Raw genomic sequence first — 22,360 nt, forward strand, 5'->3', positions numbered from 1 at the left:
ATAACATTATAATATCATGATGTATAGTACATATATTCTTGAGTTTGTTGTTGTTTCTCCTTTTAATGGAGCATATAGCACTTGTGTTCCATGCAGGTGGCAGCCTCTGCATTCTGTGTGCCTTGTGTCTGTAAATGTGCCATCTGAGCCTCGTCTTGACCTTCAGAAAGCATTGCCATGTCTGCTTGCCACACTCACAGCCGTTCTCCCATTGTGAGAGGTACAGTAGAGTCTTCGCCTCTGCAGAGGAAAGGTGGAGTTCTGGGCGTGGCCTGCGGACATTTTGGTAAAGAATGTGTTTTGAAAGGAAAATATGCACAGCTTGTATCTGTGTGTATGTGTGTGTATTTCTCCTGCTGGTCCCGGCTGTCTGAAGGTCATGCCATCCCCATGCTCAGCTTCATGGAGAGCTGCCAATGCTGACGGCTGCTGCTGCTGTTACTGCACTGTGTGTCTGGCACATGCTTCCCCCACTGCAGGGCATTGATTAAGTGGCACAGCTATGCCTCACCTGCTGGAACCAGCCAATACCAATCCAGCAGATGCTCCAACCAGCCAATGCCAAAGCAGGGAAAGGTTTGGAGAGGCTGGAGACAAACGGGCAGCCAGGAGAGAAGTGTTTGTGTGTGTGTGTGTGTGTGTGTGTGTGTGTGTGTGTGTGTGTGTGTGTGTGTGTGTGTGTGTGTGTGTGTGTGTGTTTTCCTCTGGTGAAAAAAGCAGAGAACGTATCATGGAGGAGGAGCAGAAGAAAGAGTGATAAGATGGAGGGTGAGCGAAGGGGGGTAAAAACGTAGAGATAATGATGGGAAGAGTGAAGGGTAATGAAGCACAGTGAGATGGATGATAGAGAAGAGAGGGACAATGGCTGTGAAGGAGGGACATATTGAAAGAGAGAGATGGGAAGAAAGAAACTAAAAAAACAGCTTTTGAAATAGCGTCAGGGACGAGTAGACGAGGGAAATGGGCGAGTGAGACTGTATTCGTGATCACACACATACTGACACACACACACACGCACACAAATATTTTGAGCTTTTTCAGGGTGCTTTAATGAAGCTGTCAAGATGAAAAATGAGCTAGTCAAATCTAATAACTCGAGAAGTTAAGAAGCAAACTTTTCATGCAGAACTGTGGAGGAAAGTGGATTCTGTGCTGATGAGTGCGAGCAAAGGAGACGTACAGTATTTATCAGGAGTTGCTTCAGTGCAGTAAAAGAATCACCAAACCATGGATTGATTTTCTGCCCAAACTATTAGACACAGTTTGAAGTAGAATCATTAGACAGCAATGATTTGCACAGTTGACTGATTGACTGAATGAGTTTGTCACCTGGCCAATGTAAGTCCAGTGTTCACTCTTTTTTGGCCTGGTTTGATCTCGACTGACTCCAGAGAAAAATATCTGGGTCTTTGGCTGACAGACGTTCCAGTATCTTCACCAGCTACTTGCTAACTTTGTCCGCTGTTTGGTGCCGAGCAGGTAGTTGTATCAGAGCTTCCTGCTGGCCTAGAAATAGGATGGAATCACAGTCTGTGGGCTTGAAAACAAAACAATAAGATGAAAGATGCTAAGGTTTTCCTGCAGAGCTTGAAGAACATTTCCTGTGCATTCATCACTAAGACCCCGTTTAGATCACACATCATTTGATCAGTGCAACTAAAAACAAAACAAAACAAAACAAAACAAAACAAAACAAAACAAAACAAAACAAAACACCAGATTTAAGGGAATGAAATGATTAAAAAAAAACAGTAATAACCAATAATACAAACTAGTTGTTAACATACTTTTGGTAAAAACACACGCTTCAACACTTTCTTGTGTTAGAATTAGATGAAAAGATTGATACCTCTCTCAAGACTGTGTGTTAAGTACAGAGATAGATCCAGGAGTAGTTCGCTTAACATAGAAATACAGCAAATGCATTGAATAGCTATTGTTTAAAAAATCCACCCATCCAAGAGTAATAACTTTAACATCGGAGCTACATAAACACATTATGGTCGCCAGTGTAATTTAAACTGAATGACTCCTTCTTCTGTCTTTAGCAATAAATGATCATCTCCCTGTAATAATTAGATCCAACTGTTTAATTTTAATGGCCTGTCTCTGTCTGTCTGTCTGTCTGACCTTCACCAGCTTCCTTTCGTCTCAGACACTGGAGCTGGCTGCTGAGGGTGGATGCAAAGTTGATGAGTGTGTGTGTGTGTGTGTGTGTGTGTGTGTGTGTGTGTGTGTGTGTGTGTGGGTGTGTGTGTGTGTGTGAATGTGTGTGTGCACCCTTGGTTTGATGCAAATGGGTTTGTTGTGGGAGGGTGCGAATGCATGCTCGCAAATGCCATCTACTCAGTGTCAAATAAGGTAATTACAGACTGAGAACGGCTGCTTGGAGCCCAGATTTCCAGTGTATTTGAATGTGTGTGTGTGTGTGTGTGTGTGTGTGTGTGTGTGTGTGTGTGTGTGTGTGTACGCGCGCAGCCATGTTAGACTTTTTCTGATAAATGCGGGCACATTCATAAGCATGCATACAAGCATATTAGATTGTTGTCTTGGGTTTTATTTGAAAAAAGAGAGATTGTGTGTGTGAATGGGGTGGGGCAAGCAGCAGAAGAAAAAGACAGAGGACCAGACAGAGTCAGACAGACAGTCAGACAGAAAGGCGTTACCTCACACTCTTGTTAATGTTCTTTCTTTGATTGTCTGTAACTCACATTCCCAGATGTATTATCCCATCTATATTATTAGTAATAGCTCACAGCCGTGCTTGTGCTATTTTGATACGCCAACAGGGAATAAAAGCAGATTTGATTTGTGTCTCTTAAGCATTGATAATGCTTGTGTATAACATTATATACGATATATTTGAATAGTGTTCCAGTGGTTTGAATCTGCACATAGACATTTAGTGCCAGTAGTCTGTGCCATAATAGAGCATCTTAAAATTTGACAATTACTACTCCAAAAATGTTCTTATTTGTGAGAAAGAAACTGTGAAGCAGCTTTAGACATTAAAGCTCCATTAAAAAGCAGATGAATGATGTTCTTTTAGATTTCGTGCCTGTAGAAGAGAGAATGAGACATCTTATCTATTGACAGGCAGAGGACCTCTGCAACATGCAGCATCACAGTTTTGAATAAGTACTGTAATCAAAAAATACCTTGACTTCACTGGTTGGTAGCAGGTACTTAAAAACGATGCCTGTGTTCAGGTTCAGTATGAAGCCATTCATTGCATACCAAATACAGATGTGGTGAAGATGGAGTGCAAACTTGAATGGAGCTGGAATTATTTCCACAGCTCTGTGTTCATCATAGGTCAGTCAGTCTTTCAGCCAGCGCTACTATCCTTAAACTGACTGAAGCTCCACATGATACTGCATGTTGAATAATTCTTAAGATCTTAAATAGGCTATGCACTTGACGGCTACATACATGATACTGTGGTAAAAGATGCTAAAGCGCCATGTCCCTTCAGAAAGTATCCTTGCCGGTTGATGATCGATGAAGACGACCTGGAAATAAAGAAACAGCAGAAGGAGTGCAGAGATAGTTAGTCTTAGTGTTATGTCATTCTAACATAACCCTATTTGGCTGCTTACCTTACATAGATGTTTGTATTTTCCAGAAGTTTCATCTTTAACATGTCAATAGTCTTTTGGGATGAATAAATGATGGAGAAGCTTAAAGTCAGGACAGAGGCTTAGGCTAAGCTACCGGATGGACTTCCATACAGCAGGGAAGTATTCCACCGTAGAGGTGCTAGTTGTGAACAGAGCTTTTTCAATGTGACCTGTAACTTTACAAACTAATTTTAGTTTCCTCTTCTTTTGAAATAAGGCTCAGTTATGACTGTAGGTGGTCAGTAAGGTAGTTATCAGGGCATGCATGGAGCTGATTGCAGCTCTCAGTAGAGTAGACAAACATACTGGTTAATCTAGCCCTTACACTTTTGCTCTTGTATTTTTGGAGTTGGAGAGACTCTCTACACTCTTTGAATACAGATGACTCTACTACAGATGACCCCATGCACACTGCTTCAGCATGTGGGCAAATCCAAAGCTTGGCTGCTAAACTATGATTGGATAGTTGGCGTTCAGAGGAGGGGTTTAGCAAATGGTCAATAACTGGCAGTGTGTACTTCGAAACAAGTTAAATGGTTAGTGCAGCATGTTCGGAATTCATGAAGGTTGCCCGTTTAAAGTGGAACAAATAGCTGTTTTTACACTCGTCTTATAGATGAATACTCTAACCCTTTTATGAAAGGACAATTTTGACAAAGTAGTGTCTTGATCTAACATAAGTAGAAGGGCTCTGGCATCCAGTGATTGTGGTCATGTAGATGTTTTTAATCATTAATAGTCACAGTCATTTCTGCTCTGTCTGCCCTTGTGGGCCTTAAATCACTTAGTGAGCTCTATCTGCCTTTCATCTCATCTATTCAATTAGGTCTGGGCCTTGACCCAGTGCTGCCTCTTCCTCAGTTTCCTGTCCCCATCTGTTCATATTCTAGGCTTTTAGAGTTTTTTCCTCATATACCTTTTTTTTTTTTTTTTTTTTGCTTGTTGACTCCAGTATGAAGAAAATGCCCCGTCTCTTCCTGAGCATGCATCAGAAAACTACGGCACTCCCGGTGTTTCTGTATGTAAAATATGTAGTTTTTTTTTTAAAAAGTGTGAAGCTCTGAGCAGCCCCAGCTGCTGAAATGTTCATTATTATCTTTATTGTGAATGTGTTGGACTACTGAAACACTGTTGAACTACATACTTGCTGTTTTTATAGCCTTACAAGTTGTGTTGCTAGAAATGTAAAGTGAAAGGTCATGGGGTCATAGAAATTCAGATTTTATCCACTATAGACCGTCATGGCTCAGTGTATTTCATGGCAGTCTGCCCAGTACATTTAGAGCTGTATTGGTTAAACTTTTTAGTGGTTCACTAGTAAAGGTCAGGGGGTGAGCAAACACATTAGAATCCAACGTGTTGGTCAAAAGGAAGTTTTGACCTTGTAGTGGTGCTGTGTAAAAAGTATTAGGACAAATAAATGCCAGTGAATATTGATAGCAATCAGGCAATATGTCAGTCAGGCCGGTATTTGTTCTACAGTGTTGGAGGAATCATCCACTAACCAACTGAACAACAATGTTCTTCTGGTCTAGCTTGAAGATTTTTTGGGTTTTTGTGGTAATTTGTTTAATTCTTTTTTAGCCTGTTATGTACCCAGGCTGTGTCTGATTGTTTTAGTCTGGTTCCAAACGTTGTGGTTATTGGCAGGCTGTTCCCCCAAATTGGAGAAATTGATTCAAGTAGAGATTTGTAGATTGAGATTAGATTAAGAATAAAGATAACATCTTCCTGTGCATGAGTGAGAAAAATAGATGGACCCATTAAAAGTAACAAATGAAGAAAAACACAGACAAAAAATGGTGGATGAGATTGACACAAATCATCATATTTCTTTTATGGCAGATTGGAAACTGCTGCTGCTCCAAGCTGCTTCAAGGAATCACTACTGTAACGTTGGTGGGAGGCATGTGTCATGTGCTCCTGATAAGGGCTCCTAATGTAGTCAGTCCACTGTCAATCAAATCTGATTAAACCCCACCCAATTTCTTTATTGATTTTCCAAATTTTAACTTCGATTGTTGCTTATTAGATCAAGAATACTTAATTTAGAAAAATAGAAAAGTACTTGTTAGTTGAAATAATGTTTTGGGGGCCTTTCACCTGTGCTGTGCTCTGACAGCATTCACTTCCTGTTCTGTAAATCCAGCTCCCACAAAGCAAGATGTTGTGCCTCATAGACGCTGCCAGTGTAATCAGTGGGGCCTTGTTTTCTTAATGGCTTAATTGTATGCTGCATAGCGAACATTTTAATGACAAACATGATTTTTAACTAAAGGAAAAAGGGTCTGTGTTTGCATCTTGATATACTGTACATTCCTGCATATTTCTGTGATGTCTTCATGATTGCATAGAGACATCAGCTTAAAAATGGAGTGTATGTGAGAGATGTAAGGTGGCAGGATGGAGGAGGGGTGAAGCTGCCAGACTGATCTACTGACACAGAGAGACATTTCTCTCCTAACAGTTCATCTTCATCTCCTGATAGAACCTGCTGTAAGGTGACCCGACACAAATACAGCATGCACTCACAGTGTCTTTATCTCAGGGTGTACACACACACACACACACACACACACACACACACACACACACACACACACACACACACACACACACACACACACACACACACACACACACACACACACACACACACACAGACTCTCTCTCCCTCTTAACATGAAACACTAGATGAATGTACAGGATGGTATGCAGTGTAGCTGTACTCCAGCAAGACAACACAGATGTATGAGATAGATGCAACTTTCAGACTTCAACAGTTCTCGACAGCCTTGAACCTGCAGCCTCTCTCTCTCTCTGCCTGGTATGCATGGATCACTCATGTTTTTTTGTTTTTTTTTTGGTGTGTGTGTGTGTGTGTGTGTGTGTGTGTGTGTTTATGCGTAGCAGTAATAGAACAAAGGATCCTTTTGTACAACAGGCCCGTGGCTTTACTGTCTCCTCCACAAACACAATGTGTGCCGCATGTATTTTCATGTATGCTCATGTGTGCTGCCCACATGTGTGTGTTTTTGCGCTCATTGTTTATCAGAAGAGACTTGAGCTAGAGTTCAGTGTGTTTGTGTCCCTGTGGAGTGCAGCTTTCGCCCCCCGGGCCGGGCTGACTTTAGGCCTCCTGCTTTTTGTCAGACCCCACTCGCCTTTCTCTCCTCTGGCTACAATCCACCAGACTTCTGCTGCAGTGAATGCTAATCCCTCTCCTGACAGCTCCTTTAAACAGCTATACCAGTGCTGTCGTAAAGGCAACATTTTCAATTTGATTCCAATTTGGAAGAAAGGATGGTTACAAGCTGGCAGATCAAAAGATTAATAAAATATATAGTGTCTCTTGAACAAAGAAGAACATCAGTAATGAGTCCACATACATCACTTGGACTTGATTTGGCTCCTGGAGCCAGACTAGGTGGACTGGATCCATTTCAAGCAGCAGTGCTGTTGTCATTTTACAGGTTTTTGCATCATGGACATGATAAATGAGTGCCTGTTAGAAATGTATAACTGGACTCCAGCAGTTCTAAATCAGTGCACAGTCTGTTCAGTTGCAAATTTAATTAGTTATTTAAGGTGCTTCATTCCACTGCCCACCCCAAATACAGTATATAGCAGAGAGACACTAAAGCTGGGCACTGTCCTCAAAATCAGGTCCAGACATTGTCCAGAGTTAGGTGAGGGGTGGCGCCTTGGTGATAATGATTTTTGTTGATATCAATACTGCATATATTTGGACACAGCTGTGTTGCTGGGTAGAAGACAGTACAACCTGTGTCTGCAAAGGGTGTTTTATTTTGAAAATCGACCAAGCCCTGTCTGTGTTTGACTTCCTGCTTGGCTTGATCTGTTCTGTGCAGCTTGATGTGGAGTCAGAATAGACTAGGTGCATATTCTCAGCAGAGCAGAGTGGAGAGCCGTCTCTGGGATGCTTCTGAAAAGCTCTGCAGTGCGTCTGATGGGATCAAAGCATTGTCCAGAAAAGCTGAGAACAACTCTGGTGGCTGCAGTGGTCAGAATGCAGCCATGCCTGGTGGAATCAAAGGGATAGCTCCCACAGTGGAAACATATCTCTACCAGTGGACATATTTCTATCATTCAACCCAACCCTACGCCACACTTACAGAAAAAACATGACCAATGAAGTTGCCATATTAAAACTGATGGCAGTAACACAAACATACATTATAATATATACAATTATCCAGGACAATTAAGTCTTTTTACAGTCTGTTGAGGAAAACTGAGGATTTCATTTAAAGAAAACTGCAAATTTACACTGGGGGAAAATACTACAAATTCAGAGCATTTTGAATTTGTAGTATGTATATTATACACAAGTAACCATAACAACACTCCACTCCAACAAGTTGAATTTCCCATAAAACCTTTGTCAACCTTTATAAATGCTGTGTTGTTTACTGTTTATATCTATGTTTGGCAGCTTGCAGTGTTGGTATTCTTTATTTTCATTGGCATTGCTATATGTTGCATTTGTTGGCGTGTTACCAGCACTAGTGTCATTTGGTGGTGAGGCTTCATACCTTCAGGAGAAATGTGAGTTGTGTCTCACTGCGTGAAAATAAAACAGGAACATTGCTCTACTACTGCAAGGTGGTTCGATTGTATTACTAAAACTATGTGAACAACAATCTGAAGATACACAATAAAAAAAAGGTAATGAGATCACAGGAAAGTACAGAAATGTTAAGACTTAAAAAAAAAAGAAATGAGAAGTAACAAAAAAAGAAGACATTTTTTAGCTTTTTTTTTACTCTGGTAAGTGGCCATGGTATACTAGGATTACATGCTCCGAGGTGTGCTGATACACTAAATACTGTAATGGACTTGTCAGACAAGCTGCACTTCGTGACATTTCTTTGCCTCTGCCTCGTCCATTGTTGTCTTATGTCTGGACACTTTGTTGTGCTTTAGAAATTTGATGCTAACAGTTGCTGTCAAAGGTGTCAGCCACGGGCTGATGTGTCTGTTGCAATCCATCTCATTAATATTTTACCTTTCTCTCTCCACGTGTATATGCTCTGAAGAAGTGACACTGGCATGGAATTTCCTCCTGTAGGTACATCTACTGAAAATATCTTGACATAGAATTCAGTCTTTAGTTTTATCAATATGCTGCCCTTTGGTGCTGAAAAACTGTTTAGTACATACATACTGAACAACTATAACCATCAATAATATGCACACACACACACACACACACACACACACACACACACACACACACACACACACACACACACACACACACACACAAAGTATACTGCCTATGTAATCCCATCATCTGTGCCTGCCCATCCCTGTGTCCTGTTTGTTTGTGTTGTATCTAGTTCCCAGTGCCATATGCTATCCGTAGCCATTGGTATCACACTCTGCGGCAGGCCCTCAGTAGCCTGCTGTTCTCAGGGCTCGGCTCTTCTTGTCTAAACAAAGACTGCACTGACAAACACAGTAAAGTATTAGAGTTCATGATGAAAGTTTCAGAGCAGAGACTCACATATTGTTTTACTGATCCACTTTCCACACAGCTATGCACCTTCATCACAGTTGCCCCAAGCTCTGCTGCAGCCATGAGCTGTCAGGAAGAAAGGCCTCCCTTGAAATCAGCGTGCAGTGCTCTGCTGCTGCTATGCGTTAGCTATTCATTTTAAAAAATACAGTAGAGCACAACAAATTAATGTCATGCTGATGGAAAGGAAACATTGCACAATTAAACTCTTTCAAACCTTTTTCCACACCATGCAGGGATACGAAATGCATCATTTCCCCAACTGTATGATTGCTTTTATTCATCTCACTAGATTGGTCAACTTCCTTGTGTGCGTGTAATTAAATGGACCACATGCTCAGATGCCATTACTTGGAAAGCGAGTCCTAAGTGAGTCCTGTCAGTGTACTTAGTGTATTTTGTGCAGCTAATGAACTTATTGGAGATCCCAGCCTGCTTTCTCCACATTTGTACCTTCCTCCAGTGATTTAGTATTGCACTTCAGTGAAGCTGGGGGGCTTGCAAGAGACATTTTTAAACCATCCTGACTTTAAGGCCCTAGAAAGAGTCACATCCAAAAACCCATGGCTCCTTCACTGCCTACAAATCTCAGTAGCATCTTTCACTTGACCCTCTCTGTCTTTCAGACTCCACACTCTCAGCTTTCATCACTGGCGTTTTGTAAAAGATTTAAAGTCTCAAGCAAAAACTGAGGTAAATTAACCCTGATGACTGACTGGCCTATTTCACAATATCATCAAGGTTATTTTCCTCCAGAGCCACAAATGACATTAACTGTTTTCACAGGCTGAGTAGCACTCCTCACAAAGAGTAAACTGATCTTCATTTGTCAAATAAGTTGATTGCCCCTCTAATATTATACCAGAATATTGCATGTGGGGACTCAGTTCTACAGCCGCATTCATTCAAAGGACACCAGAAATATTCTTGCAAGAGCTCAGTTGTCATCCATTTTACCTGTATGGTCCATGTACAGACTGGTGCAGATGCTTCCAAACAGGGCATGAGGCCTCACTTACTGGTTTGATGTGAATCATATGCTATGACCTTGACTGTCACTGGATCTCAAGTCATCTGAACACCTGAACTGATGGTCCTGTTTGTATGGTGGCTCTTGGTGATTGTAGATTAACTGAATCACCTTTTTAAAAAAGCACTTTTATCTTCACCCATTTATGAAATCACACTCTAAATCCAAATCCCCATTTGCTGCATTCTATTTTTTATCCAGCATGTTATAGATATGTGGGAAGAACTGAACTTCTCACCACTTGTGGATTTCTTACACGCGCCTTAAACACTGATGATGGCTTAGACAATGAATTGACTTGCAATATTTTTCTAATATATATAAGCTTGCAATATTACAAGTAATTGCAATAAAGACGCTGCATATAGATACTTAGATACTGCTAATTAAATGTTTATTAATTGAATTAAATATTTTTAATTGTCATTAGAGTTCACAGCAAAAATAAAATTGAAAGATAAAAGGGAGAGGTCCTTAACTGAGTCAGGGGCATTGTAGTAATGCTATGCACATTAATCACTAAGCCACCAGGGCATCACAGTGGGCCATGCTGTTCAAAACTGATGCTTATGAAGTGTGAAAGTAAAAATTGAGTGATCTCTGAGGCAGCCTGGCAGCTAAGGGGTTAGAGAGCCTGAGTGAAACCAAAAACTCTGCTCTGTTCCAGAAGTCAGAAAATCAAATTCAATATCCCATGGACATTTCTAAGAAGTCTAATAACAAAAAAGTCCAGCCTTGGAAGAGAGCTTTTTTCAACACTATGTTATGTTAGTCACTTGAAATGTCTAGATAAGCATGATCATTCTTTGAAAAATGATCTTATATTGTAATTTGCTTGATATGGTTGGTAGCGGCATATAACAGGCACCATTTCCCATAAGCCCTTGACCTTTGTGGGCTAAACATTACTGCTCGGCAAAGAGTCACTGAACAAATGGAGGGGTGCGCAGTTAGCTCAGGTATTTCTGTAACAGCAGAACAGAAAGGACTTAACGCTGTAGAAGTGTTTAGAAAAAGAAAACTTGTTCAGCTTTGAAAAATCTATCGATATGGACAAAACCAAGTATCTGCACTTCTGATACAAAGTGCTGTAGTGGATACTGATTTGTCCTACAATGTAACCGCTTCCTTTTTTTTTGATAGAAGCTGGTGGAAGAGAGGCTAGCCCAGACCTGATGCCATGACTTCAAATGGTTTTTTTTAAATACTGTTTTTTACAGTCTTACAAGTCTTACAAAATTTGCATCATTATTTATGCTGAAGAATATGAGCTGACATTTTCAAAGGATAACAACATGCTATGTGAAAAAGGCATAACACTTCAAGTTTGCCAAACTATAGGACCCAGTCATCCCTCTGATGCTTTGAAAAAGTGTCAGTTACCCAAAGTGAAACCTAGAAATGCCTGTTAAGTGTTCTTGATTCTCTTGCCTATGAAGTTTTATTTCTGTCCTGGCAGTAGTGTCTGCTTTTACTTACATATTTTAGGCAGTGACAACCATGGCAACAGGAAATAAAAACATTGGGCTGGTCGATTAATCAGCGCAGATAAGTTTTATTATCAGTGAAACTTGGCTCTGATAGTCCTGCAAAGACCTACATCACTGTTTTACATGACTCCATACACAAGTCAAGGTAATGTCATGTCAGGAAGCAATTTCCCCCTCGATGAGAACACATTCAACACAGTATTCTGGCAAGAGGGTTCAAAAATGTGGGCACAACTGTTAAAATTATTGAATTTGTGACAAACTTCTGGTGGATTAAAAACGTAGCCAACCAGGCTGCTGCAAAAGTAAAGCACATCTTGTCTGAAAACATCACAAAGGCTAGCTGATGTCGTGTTGATAGAGTAGTAATTCACTTTTTAAATAAGATTATGATGGTAGCTTCTTTGATGCTACTGGATTTGTGTCTGCTGAATTATAGTGTTTGTGCATTTTCCCCCAAACTAGGCCTAATTATCCAGAAAGCCTCTGCAATGTTTCTCACTTTAGGAAACAATGCTCTTGTTGGACGTGTCTCACGGTGAGATACAGGACCATCATTTTGGATTGACAACCAAAGATTTGACCGCGTTTCTCTCACATCTGTCAACTTTCATCTCAGAGAGCCCGATATCGTTCTGTGTAAAGGGGTCTTAAGGAGTACTATGACTCAAGAAATGCTGCAGACCTGTTTGAATTTGAAGACAGAGAAAGAATAAAATACAGTGCGATCAATTAGTGCCTGAAAGATGTGGCTTCTGGGCTCTGAATGCAGACCATGTTGCCCATTCGTAAACAACCATGCTACTTCCAGGAACTAAGACAGGCCAACATGGCCACCAGACGCTACATTACATCACCTGAAAGCCCTCTGCAATGGATGCCGTCGACATTGGCCTTGGGTGATGCAAAACCATGTGTACAAAGCCAGTGAGTTGAACACATCCCTCCCCTTGACTTATTCTATTTGACTTGAAGATGTGATTGGCATGGCTGCTATTTTTGACTCTCCTCGACTCCCCGTGGAAGTTCTTTTTTAAACATCCTTGGCAACTCTGATGATTGTCCTGAAACCAACCTGTAATCATTTAATGCACTGTACTTGTTTAGAAAAAAGAGAAAGAAACTCCTTCACACTGCTGTCCTAGAAATTCTCTTTCAACTGCTGTTGTGTATTCTGTTTGAAGCCCGGGCTTGACAGCTTCATTTGTGAAGTGTCTCAATTAGGCAGAATATTTCTGCCGACATATCTCGACGCCCAGACTGTCTCACTAGAACATGAAAGCCTGGGCTTAAGGAAGTCATCACACACATCGGCAGAGAGAGAGAGAGACAGACACACACATTCATGTGTGCGCTCACACACACATGCAAACACTAAAAATAGCGGCAGCTATCCTACTAACGCTGGTTAATGCTCTTCACCCCAGACAGTTGGATTTGCATATCTTTAATGTGCTTTTTTCTCCTCTCTCCTTCCCTTCTCTGTGTTTTTCCTTTTTCCCTCTCTCTCTCTGTCTTTCTGTCTTGTGTGAAACAGTCTGGTCTCTTATAGGAATTCTCAGGAGGGCTTGCAGTGCATGTTGAGAGGGAGCTTTTTGTATCAGAAGAGCAAGAAAAAAGCGGGCTGAAAAGATTTCAACAATTGTGGTAATTAGAGATTTTGGAAAGGCGAGACACCCCCCCACCCCCTACCCCACCTCTCTCTCTCTCTCTCTCTCTCTCTCTCTCTCTCTCTCTCTCTCTCTCTCTCTCTCTCACGTCTTTCAGGCCACTGTATTGGTGTCCATCTGTCTGTTTGGGGGGAAAAGAAAGGTATTGAATCCCTGGGCTGTATAGGACGGCCATCTGGGCCAGGCCACTCCCACAGCTCTGAGGCCACTTCTCAGTCCCAACCGACCAGCCAACAGGTCCACTGGCCTGACTACACGCATGACCCCATGTCGGCAGCAATAACAACAATACATGATAACCTGCTTATTCCATTAAGCCCATGAGTCTTCCAATTAATAGTAAGCACTGCAGTGTCGGTCCGCTAGCACGCAGTTAGCATACTGAGCCATATTATAACAAAAAGCATGTTAGTTTAGGACCAGTTTTGGTCAGCCAATGTACAGTGTGTTTATCAAGCTCTGGTTGCTGAGGGTCCAGCCTGGAAAGAAGTGCTGCCTGGAACGTTTATTTCAGGGCTAAAATGTCCCAGATCGATATCAGTGTTACTGTATTGACATACCAGTCATTCTTACTTTTTTGAATGAATAGTATAATTTCAAATATTAAATATTTTACTTACTTTTTCATTTCAATTTAAATGTACTTATTGAAATTAGTGAATATTTTGCGCTGAACAACTTAAAGCAATGGTTGATATTTGCTGAAGATTTAAAGCCTTTCTTCAGTCCCTAAACCAACATGTCTCAATTTCTGATCTGCCGGCCCTATAAGCAGCAGGAGATAATTTACCAGTGCCTTTCAAATCTGTTCCAGCTAAAGCCATTTTTCAACATTGCACGTGCAGGTATCCTTAAGGTTTGGAATACAGTCATGTGACTGTATCATAAGCCACATGACTATTCGGACAGTGACATCCTTAGTCTTGTGAATATCTTGATTAATGGAAATGAAAAATTGCAGTGAGCTAAATTTCACATCCTTCATGGTAATTTGTAGCATTGTAATGGCTAAATATCCACCTATATGTACAACTGGAGAATTTCCTATTTTGGTAGTATTGAAAACAGCAACCACCCAGGTATACTGAGATGAATAGACCACCAATTTTCCTCAGACATGTAAATTGTCTACAAACATCACCAGCAGAATATTTTGAAGATGCTATAATCTCATAGAAATTTGACCCATAATGGCTTCAACATCTTTTTGTTTACTCTTGTTAGAAAACTGTGTGAAATGTTTTAATTAGACATTAAAACTCTAAGGTACATTATAAAATAATCATATGTAATCATATTGTATGGGGTGACTGTATCAGATCATTTTCTTCAACAAAAAGCTGCTATTAGCTCAATATATCATCCTTATTGAATAGAATCGGTTGTGTTCGGCTGTGGCCGTGGGCCGTGCTTTATTTCAGTTCAGACTTCTCTGCACTCTAACACAAATAGCACAGATCGAGCTTGTGTTTCTATCAAGTAAGCAGACTCTCAAGATGAGGGTTTATAATAATATATGGTAAATGCTTGACCAGACCACTCAAATGATATTGAACCAAACACATAACAGAATCTAAAACCCTGAGCTTCAGCTGTTTATTTATTAAATAACCCGCAGCGGTCGAAATGTCTGATAATCTAAACACAGCTTGATTTCCTTAAGAGCCCTCCAAATATAAACAGTCCATCCTGTTAGAGCTAACGGTACACAGTATATTTATTCTTCCCATTTTAAATAAAGTTTCCTGCTGATCGGTTGGTCATAGGTAAATAATTTCAAATGAAGCTGAGTCCTTTTAATTGTGGCAGCAGGTATCATCATATTGAATCCATTCAGATTTCCTAACCACGCTATGTTTACATTTTGGGGAGAAGTCAGTTATTGGAGAGTGGCCCTGCCCGTCAAGGAAACCTCCACCAAAACCAACAAAAAGCCATTGCTTTGGTTCCAGTAATATCTCTGGGATCACACAGATAGATAAATGTGACCATAAGATCCAGATCCTCTGCCCAAATATGACTGAAAGACAATTATTCACAGAAGCGAGACAACCTGACCAATGACTATTCCCATTGACAAACATATACTGGTTTATGCTTCTGTATGTTTTTTTTAATAAAATACTTAAAGATGAACCAAACACCATAGTGACAAAGGTACCAAGAATAATAACCGGACCGTGCAGCTTCTACAGAGCCTTTTAAGCTGTTTTGGCTCATTGTTTTGGTTTTCTGGCCCTTGCTGTCGCCAGTCTTATTTTGAGACAGTCAGGCAGCTGTTTTCGGTGAAAAAGAACAACAACAAAAAAAAACTTTGTACATTATCTGTTTAGTACCAAACCGCATACAGTTAGTCGAGTATTTAGTAGTGAAGGAGCCAGAGTAAATATTCTACAGCCATCACATGGCCAGAAGAAAGACTCCATACAAGTGCTAACTTTGCCAATAACAACAATACTCATGGCTACTAAGCAATAGTAAACAATAGTAACTGATAATATTTATTGTCAGTATTTTGTATGACCAGGAAAGTAATTTATTTAAATCTGGTGAAGAGTTTTAGGAACTGACACCACAAGACCTGATTAATCATATTCTATCATACACAAAGTCGGGCTTGTACTTTGATTTATTAAAAGGCTGGTGCTGGCTGAACAAGGAAGAGAGATGAGGACCTGATGCCATTTCCAGGCTAGTTGCTGTCACACCCCCCTCTGTAACTCAGTGGAATCTTTGTAAAGAAGTGGCATGCTTTCCTGGGATTTACTATCAGAGACAGTGGTCCCAAAGTTTTTTGGATGTGATCCCTTAAAATCAAATCTAATTCGATCTTTTTCATTCTAACTTGTGTCTTTTTTTTTCTTTTTTTTTTAGATTTTTAGATTTGTATTTTATTTTTTTGCTGTAATCCCTGTCATTTAAAAACATCCACGCTGTTCTTCCCTGTCCTACAGTTATCACAGCCATGCCTGAGCCAGCAGCCACTAGACTGGCCTCTTTTTGAACTTGTGATGTTTTCATTTGGTTGGTTTGTAAAAGCAGGAATATTATATAAGTACTGATATTAGATCATTTTAATCACCAAACTCATCTAGACATACAGGGCTCTACTTTCGATTCCGCCACCGGCGCGGCGCAGGCTTCGCCGATGGGGCATGGCGGCGCACTGCGCAGCTGGCGCAACTTCTTCCCCTTCTCATCTCAGTCCCACCCAGCGGCGCAACTTGGGAGGAGGGAGGGGAGAAGGCGTGGAGTGGGTTTGACACAGCCGAGTCCAATCTTCACCAATCACACCAGCTCCTCGCCTCACCTTTAAAAATGTCGCTGGCGAGGCGCATGGCAAGTTTTGAGGATGACTGAGCCCACGTAGGAAAGTGTCCGACGCCCAAACTTCTCCCAGGAGGAGACTGACGTTCTGGTCCGGGAGATCCAGGCTCGCAGTGGCCGTATCTACAGCCTTGCAAAATTTATTTCAATACTGTCTGTTTAGTGTGGAAAGTTATTGATCGTCAGATGTTTTTTGAACTGATATAACCACAAATACTCACTTAATGACAAAGCTGGGCGGCGAGGCGCTCCCTCCTCTCCCGTGCGCTCAGCTGCTCTCCCAGTTGACATGGCACATGCAGTTCAGCCTCTCTCCGTCTTAAGTCCCTTAATGTGTCCTCCGTGAGTTCATAGTGACATCCACGTCATACAGCCATGTTGTGTAAAACGCAACATGCCACGAAGAATGCACCGACCCTCTGAGGGCTGCATGTTAATGAACCACCTGTCCGGTCCAGACATCTAAAACGCATTTTTAGAACCCCAAATGTGCGTTCGATGACTGACCGAGCACTGCTGAAAACACTGTTAAAACCACGGCGTTGTCTTGTTGAAGGTGTGATATATGGCGTCATGAATTTGGAATTTCCCCTCGCGGGATGAATATCGCATATTGAATTGAATATTGAATTGAACCACGTTTTCAGTGGATAGCCGTTATCACCTAGCAACCACCCATCCCCTGAAAGACTGTAGGGATGCCAGAATTCGCCAGGATGAACGAGTCACGTGCCGACCCGGGGAAAGTGGCATACACGTTTGTCACCAGGCAATTTGAGTCACAGATCACCAGACATCCCTGTTTCACCTGCGTACATTCGGTCAGGGTGAGTGATCATTACGCGTGCTGAACGCTCTTTCGATGTGGTCAGATGAGATACTGATCAAAATATATAAATTTAGGTCTGTGTGTGCTGTCAGATAGTTGCATTGAATCGTGGCTGTTGCTAATTTTGGTGATGGTGATGTGGGCGCACGACTCCACCATTTTATGAAAATTCACTTGCCCAGCGGTGCGCCATTGGCGCACAGAGTTGACCAGGTCTGGGGTGGCGAGCTTTCAGCGCACTTTAACACCACCGGTGTGGACAGAAATGGAACGAAAATCCAAATCTGCCGCCTGATTATACCGACACCTCCCCCTACTGCGCCACAACGCCCATCCTGGCGCACCTATGTACGCCTCGGTTTACCAAAATACCAAGTGCGCTGTGCGCCTGTCGCATGAAAATACCACTGCTCAGGGTGCGCACCCTACGCCGCAAACATTGAGCCCACAGAGTGAACCACATGATGTAGTGTTGAGGATGGCTGGATTTTTACTGTTTTTTATAAAAGTCACTGTTTTTTTCAGTGAGGTTTTGTTACTCCGGGAAGTTCACTTTCTTTTCCATGTTCCCCGAAACTATTAAAGCATTCAATCTGTCCCGTATGATGAAAAACCTGACTAAATCCAGATCTTAAAATGAGTGCTGTGATGTTGGTTTTGACTTCTGTGTGCAGACAGTAAGTCTGTACTGTATATAATAAATACTGGACCATGAAGAACTCATACTGTATCACTGCTGGACAAGAGCTGAAATGTTTGACATTGCTACAATAAACCTTATTGGTTCAGTTTCTCATGTAATGTGAGTCTGCTGTAACGTGGCATTCCAACCTCTAAAATCTGCATTTTTCTCTTGCTTTATTATTTCAGATTGTAGCTCAAAGCTGACTGAGCACATTTAGCATGACATCTGCCAGAGGAGTGATACGATAGCTTTCTGCAGAATCGCCAGGCTCTTCTAACAGATTGATTTTTCGTTGAATACCAAATGCATATCAGGAAAGTGAATTGTAGCTTGTTTTCTGCAGTGATGAAATGCTAAACATCAAAGAGGTGTACGTTATAACAGGTAAGAGAGTGTTCAGAGTGGTTCAGCATCAGTATCAGGAAATCTTGTAGTTTGGTAGCAGTTGAGTAACTGCGCATTGTACTGTTATATTTTAGCAGCCTGGCTGCTCTGTGATATTTTTTTAGAGTCTTCCATACTGACATGAGAGGTCAAACAAATGACGTAAGTTTGATGCTATAAGCTGCCTCTGTGATGCATTAATTAACCTCAGAGCTCAGTTTAAAATGTGCATGGATTGAGTGGAGGTATGTACCCTGTATGTACCGCATTCCACCCGCTTCGTCCTTCAATGTGTCTCCCAATCTGTTAGTTTGGCTTTGCCTTTGGCCTCCATGTGTCCTGTCTGTTTGAGGTCGTTCTGTCTGTCTGACTGTGGTCTGTCTGTCTGTCTGTCTGTCTGTCTGTCTGTCTGTCTGTCTGTCTGTCTGTCTGTCACCCCTGACTTTCCTTGTCTGTCTCACAACAGTCATCCAAGCCATACAGCCGCTCAGCCAGTGGAAGAACGCTGGGCATGGTGCCAGCCAGCCGGGGCGCCAGTTGGGCAGTCCATCAGTAGCACTAAAGACATGTTATCCACCCGAGTGTATCCGCCTGGCTTAGAGCCCTGATCCCCTGTTGGAGCCCCCCCATGCTGCCCCTCAACTCACTCAGGGGCCCTGGGTAAAGTGCACAGAGTCCTTTTCTTGCTTTATCAGCATGGCACCCAGTTATCCAGCCTGCTGCTTTAGGTCTCTTAAAACACGTACACAAATAAATGAGGAGGGTGCTGGAAATAACTACTTTCTCATCTCCAGCCAAGCTGCCTTGCTGGTCAGGTCATTGTCTTTAAAGGGACCGGGGGCCACATAAAGCAGGCCACTGCTGAGCTCCACTCAGTTTATTCTTCAAGAATACAAAGTCAGCAGAGTTCATTTAGGCCTCTTGCAATATAAAATAGATGAAAGGTTTCACAGAGGTTTAAAAGGACTGTTTGTTTCCTGTTATACTTAGCCAGATAATGGACTTGGTACTTGTTTCATCACAGCTAAAAATATTGCTGTTGCTCTTTTGATTTTGAATATGCAGGATTCGCACTGTGACTTGTCCTCATTCTATCTGCTTTAATATAATGGTCACTGCTTTATGGATCATCTGATATTATTGCTGCTGAATTGTTTTAAGTGTCACTCAAGAGTCAGTGCTGAAGCACAAAGTAAGTGACAGTAATCTTTGGCACACAAACACCATGTCTAACCCTTTAGCAGTTCCATATCATAGTGATTTTCACACCAAACTGCCATTTTGTTACCACTCCATTATTCAGTATGCATTTGCATTAGCCTTTTCATTGCGTGTGTGTGCTTGGTTTTGCTTTATCCAATCACTAGCCCTGAACCAATATTATAGTGTGCTCAGCCATTTATGACATTTTCAGGTGACACATATGTTAATTAGAGAACAGATCATATTATAAACAGTGATGTGGTACTCAAAAGACATGTTGCCTATGCAAAGACCTTTGCTCCTTAAGGTGTGCTGATATAGAGAAATAACAGATAAGGTACAGTCAAAGATTTCTAGAACGCAAAATCAGAGTTCCCTACTGACGCTGATGGGATCAGTGGTGGAAAATGTATGATGGACAGTTTTCACTTTCAGTAAATGTCGACATGATTGTCACAGCGGTGTCCAGAACTTGGCTCAGACGTAGTCTCCATATGGCAGAAGTGATAAAAAGACACTTTTAGTCGTCAGGGTTTGAGTGTAGAACAGACAGACAGGATATCAGTAACAGGCTGGTAATGTCTGACAAATGACTGGAAGTCACTTGTTCGCTAGTTTGCTAATGCAAGACAGACAGACAGACAGACAGACAGACAGACAGACAGACAGACAGACAGACAGACAGCTTGACCACAGCTGTGGGAGCTCAGTGAGGACAGAGGATAAAATCATGAAGTGATGACATTTTATACCCAAAGGGTCAAAGGTCAGCTTCACTGTGATGTCATAATGTGCTACAGAAACCCTTTCCTGGCCATTATTCAACGCCATAATTCAGGAACAGAAGGGGAGATTGTGACCATATTTCACATTTGGTCAGATACTGAATTGGTGACACTAATCCTGGTGTCCACCTTCAAACTGTGCTGATTGTTGAAGGCGTGTCTGAAACACACAGGTTTTACAGTTTGTGGCTTCTCTGCAGCAACATCCATATTTGAAGCATTGTAGTCACCACAAGCTCATTGGTTCTGCTGATATTGAGCTTCAGGTGATTGTTGTTGCACCATGTGATGAAGCTCTCTATCAGTCCTCTGGACTCCTCAATGTGAAGACAGCATTACTGGAGATTAATCATTAGAATCATACATGTCAAAATAGTGATAACTTCCACTTCACCAAAACATACACTTAAAACCTTTTATGAAATTCCTTCAAAGTCTTTACTATATAAATCATATGAGTCTTAACAGACATGGAGGCAGTAATTCTAGTTTGTTAAATTGAAATGTTACATCACTGTCAAGGCCACATTATCTTCGTGTCAAAGACGTTGGGTGACAGCTAATGTTTGCTTTTAGTTCTAGCATCTCAGATAACACTTTTAATGTGGAGGAGCAGTGAAGCGTTCAAATTAGAGGTGTACTACTTAGGTAGTAGCTAACAGTGGAAATATATACAGTATATCTCAGTCCTATTTCCTTGATTTAAATTAGAGAAACTTATTTTCACATGCAAAACTTATTAGAATCAAGTCTCTAAATTCTGAGATATGGAAACCCTTTATATGTCTTGGTTGCAGACTAAAAGGGGAAATAAGCATCAGCAAATATTTTAACAACATTTTGTCTACTTCTATCCACTTCATAGTTGTGCTTTTAGAAGCTCTGAATGCAGTCTAGCACCAAAATAAGTAGGGATTTGAAATATGGCCAAAATCTTACATCATGCTATATGTGATTTTATACATTTGATTATTTTCTTGTATTTGGAACTTCCATACAAACAAAAACAACTGCTTCACACGAGACAACTTGAGTTAAAAACAAAAGACTCAAAATAGTCAAACTAACTTTCTTCTTTAAGGTTCCAACAATGACAACAGAGATGCAACAGAGGTGCATTATCACCACCAACCATTGTTCTCACATCACATGAGAATGTAGTAAGCAGTCCTGCTGCGTCATTTGAGCTTGGATTGCTACATCGCACTGCCTGCCCAGGCAGAATAGAGCTCAAAGCAGCTACACTCCATGATGTCATCAACATGTCCACTCACCCATATGAAGCATGGTAACAGTGCGGACACTGTGACTGACAGTGTGTCAGTAAGGTTGACGGCATTGCTCCTGCGTTGGACACGGTATTGCCAAATCTTTACTGGTGGACACATTTCTACTGTTGCACAGTAGACACCATTATATTGCAAAGCACAGCTGTAATGGAGAATGAGATTTGTGTCTTAAGTTGAATTTAGTCATCACAAATCTGTAATTTTAAATATTAGTTCCCCTTGCTTCACAAAATTGAGCCTTGTGAATATGTCTTCTTATTCTTCTCATTCTATGAAGTATCACCCTCTCCAGTTCCCTCCACCGTGAATATGAATAGAGATCTTAATAATAGACCTGACTGCCTGACCCACAGTATCTGGAGAAAGAAGAGCATACTCTGTTTAGTAGGCCTACTTAAAGCACTGAATAGTTTCTCTGGTGTCATTATGGTTGACAACTGAATGGGCTTTGATGCAAGAGTGACTGAAGGTCTGTTGAACCTGATGAGAATGGATTGAGGCAAAGG

General features: G+C 41.3%; 1 long non-coding RNA gene across 1 annotated transcript in view; it reads left to right on the forward strand.

The window, feature by feature from the left end:
* The window catches only part of LOC139336134 (uncharacterized), a 107,771-nt gene that overhangs the window by 45,478 nt on the left and 39,933 nt on the right, over positions 1 to 22,360 (forward strand). The gene's annotated exons all lie outside the window — the stretch shown is intronic.

This window comes from Chaetodon trifascialis, chromosome 9, assembly GCF_039877785.1.
Source record: "Chaetodon trifascialis isolate fChaTrf1 chromosome 9, fChaTrf1.hap1, whole genome shotgun sequence".
Classification (NCBI taxonomy): Eukaryota; Metazoa; Chordata; class Actinopteri; order Chaetodontiformes; family Chaetodontidae; genus Chaetodon; species Chaetodon trifascialis.